This window comes from Amphimedon queenslandica, unplaced genomic scaffold, assembly GCF_000090795.2.
Source record: "Amphimedon queenslandica unplaced genomic scaffold, v1.1 AMPQUscaffold_13066, whole genome shotgun sequence".
Lineage (NCBI taxonomy): Eukaryota > Metazoa > Porifera > Demospongiae > Haplosclerida > Niphatidae > Amphimedon > Amphimedon queenslandica.
This window is the reverse complement of record NW_003546698.1, coordinates 48,796-52,126: the sequence shown is the minus strand read 5'-3', so window position 1 is coordinate 52,126 and position 3,331 is coordinate 48,796. Positions and strand designations below refer to the sequence as shown.

The following is a 3,331-nucleotide window of genomic DNA, read 5'->3' as shown; positions in this document are numbered from 1 at the left end:
TATGAATTGATTAAAATATTTTGTGCTTTTTATTTCTCTACAGACCATGAGATGACCATTGCCTACTGGAATCTTATTTTTACTGGTCGCTTCAAATTTTTGGACTTGTGGTGTGAATTTTTAAAAGTAAACAATACTTGTAATTACATGTAAAGGTCACATTTCATCTCTCTCTCTACCTTTCTCAGTCTCATTATAAAAGAGCTGGCAATACCCAAAGACACTTGGAACCTTCTGCTAGAGTTTTTAAATACGATTGATGACACCATGAGCAATTATGATGAAGATCGTAGGTCTATACTGTATAAATTGTAATGTCCTCCTCTTTAAATAATTTGTATTTTGTACAGCACTTTAACTTTATTTCTTTGTAAATTTTTTGATGATTTTATGCATATACATGTACAGCACTTTACTATGAACATGTACATGTACATTAATGATTGTATGGTTGGTTTATTATTCATAGGTCAGTATATACTCTAACTATGTACATGTACAAATTCCTCGGTTCTTCTTTGTGTCTGATGCAGCACTACTGGAGATACTGGGAAATATATTGGGTATCTGAAAAATACCCAAGGCTATAGCCCATGGTTTTTTTTTTAAATGGCTCTGAAATCAGCCCAGATTTTTATTACATTATCTGATACATATTGATGTTTTTATGCTGTTTGGAAAGTTTGAGGTGATTCTGACTTCAATTTTTCAAGTTACGGCCATTTTAAGAAAACACCAAAATTTTGAAAAATACCCAAAGCTATAGGCCATGGTTTTTTCCACAAAATGGCTCCGAAATCACTCCAAATTTTTATTACATTATCTGATACATATTGATGTCCTTATGCTGTGTAGAAAGTGTGAGATGATTCCCACTTCAATTTTTCAAGTTACGGCCATTTTAAGAAAATGCCAAAAATCTGAAAAATACCCAAGGCTATAGTCCATTGTTTCTTCCATAAAGTGGCAGAAAAAGAACTCCAAATTTTTATTACTTTTACTGGTACACATTGGTGTCCTTATGCTGTGTAGAAAGTTTGAGCTGATTCGGACTTCAATTTTTCAAGTTACGACCATTTTAAGAAAACGCTGAAATTCTGAAAAATACCCAAGGCTATAGCTCATTGTTTTTCCCAAAAAATGGCCAAAAAATCACCCCAAATTTTATAAAATATTCTGGTACATATTGATGTCCTTATGCTGAGTAGAAAGTTTTAGGTGATTCTGACTTCAATTTTTCAAGCTACAGTCATTTTAAGAAAACGCCAAAAAATTCTCAAAAATACCTAAGGCTATAGCTCATCTTTTTTTCCAAAAAATAGCTGAAAAATCACCCCAAATTTTTATTACAATATCTGATACATATTGATGTCCTTATGCTGTGTAGTAAGTTTGAGGTGATTTCGACTTCAATTTTTTAAGTTACAGCTGTTTTAAGAAAACTCCAAAATTCTCAAATTACCCAAGGCTATATATAGCCCATGGTTTTTTCCAAAAAATGGCCAAAAAATCACCCCAAATTCTTATTATATTTTCTAATGCATATTGATGTCCTTATGCTGTGTAGAAAGTTTGAGGTGATTCCGACTTAATTTTTCAAGTTACGGCCATTTTAAGAAAACGCCAAAATTCTGAAAAATACCCAAGGCTATAGTCCATCTGCAATACGCTGTCTACGAGGATCTCGGTCAAAGGCTCGTTTTGTGAACTCAATTGATTTTTCAAGGGCCATTGCTGATGCCCGCTTTAACTTTTAATTTATTATTATTATAACTTTGTCAACAATTATTTCCTATTCAATCTTGTTTCCTTTTTGTTCATTTTTTCTCCTCTGTTATTTATGATAAAAAAATTTTAAGGGCTCAGTTCCCTTTTTAACAGACGATAGCCCATGTTTTTTTTCCAAAAATGGGCAAATAATCACTCCAATTTTTTTTACCTTTACTGGTACACATTGATGTCCTTATGCTGTGTAGAAAGTTTGAGCTGATTCGGACTTCAATTGTTCAAGTTACGACCATTTTAAGAAAACGCCAAAATTCTGAACTATAGTCCATGGTTTTTTCCAAAAAATGGCTCTAAAATCACTACAAAGTTTTATCACATTATCTGATGCATATTTATCTCCTTATGCTGTGTAGAAAGTTGGAGGTGATTCCTACTTCGATTTTTCAAGTTACAGCCATTTCAAAAAATTCCAAAAAATATCCAAAGCTATACACGTAGCTGTATTGGCTGTCTCAACTCCACCCCTCTGCCGTTATCAGCCATACAGCACTCTTTACTGTTTTGTAACTATTATGTATATCATCAATATTGAAAGTTGTATTTTAAAGTTTGCATTAGGCCCCCCAAGCCCCAAGAGTTCACTATAAACCTGAGACTGGGGGCCCCTTAATTGGGTGCCTAGTGCTAATTCCCCCTTGCCCCCTCCTATTGGTATAGTCATGCATGATGTACATGTGACTAGTAACGTGTTATCTTGTAATATTTTAATGTAGAAATGTTCAGCTAATGGTACAGGATGTGGTGTTTGTCATTCAAGGGATCTGTTGTTCAGGTTTAGTGAAGATGTGGTTACATGTCCTAACTGCTCCTCACACTTTCACTGGTAAATACATGTACATGTACATAATGGACATTTGATGTGTCTAAATTTTGTGCTGCATAAATCAGTTTTTAAATACATGTATACTATATCCCACCTGAGTTTGACACCAGCCGCTTGGAATTTGAAAAATGTAGTTTACATCACTGATGACATCTTATAATGATATTCATAGAAGCATGGCTGACATTTTATAGCTGTGTGGTTGGCCTGTGTTTCACTCTTTAATGGGTTTTGTTTGTTCTGATAAGCAGTACATTACATGTAGCTGCTGGAGTCAACTAGTCTTCATAAAGACCATCATTATCAAAAGATTTAGCTCTGTTAGCTTTTAAAAAGAAGAATTATCAGTTTGGGTGCTCGACCACATGTTCTTATGTAAACTATGACGTAAAAAAAGCCATTGGGTTTATAGGGAAAACCCGGTTCTCAGGGTTCCCAAGGGCTGAGAGACCCAAGACCTGAGATCCTGTGATGGCATTGGGCGACTAAGAACCTTTGAAAGTTTCATCCTTATCCCACATTTCTATAAAAAGTTATTCCAGTTTTTCTTGGGTCAAACTCAGTTGGGATATACTACCTAATTAAAATTATCCAAACTTGCGTACTTTTGGTAATTTGAAGTTGTGGCATTTGTTGAACTGCTAAATTTTGGTGTGTTTTAATTTGTGTCCATGTCCCATTGAGCATGTACATGTGTACATAATGGTTCATAATGGTGGG

The 3,331-nt window shown here is 34.4% G+C and overlaps 1 long non-coding RNA gene across 1 annotated transcript in view; it reads left to right on the top strand.

Annotated features, from left to right (window-relative positions):
- The first annotated feature begins 30 nt into the window (after positions 1-30).
- The window catches only part of LOC109585420 (uncharacterized), a 3,894-nt gene continuing 593 nt past the window's right edge, over positions 31-3,331 (top strand). Inside the window, exons 1-3 of the long non-coding RNA XR_002186483.1 lie at positions 31-126; positions 189-289; positions 2,502-2,611. This is a non-coding gene — a long non-coding RNA (uncharacterized LOC109585420). The remainder of the gene's footprint in view (positions 127-188; positions 290-2,501; positions 2,612-3,331) is intronic.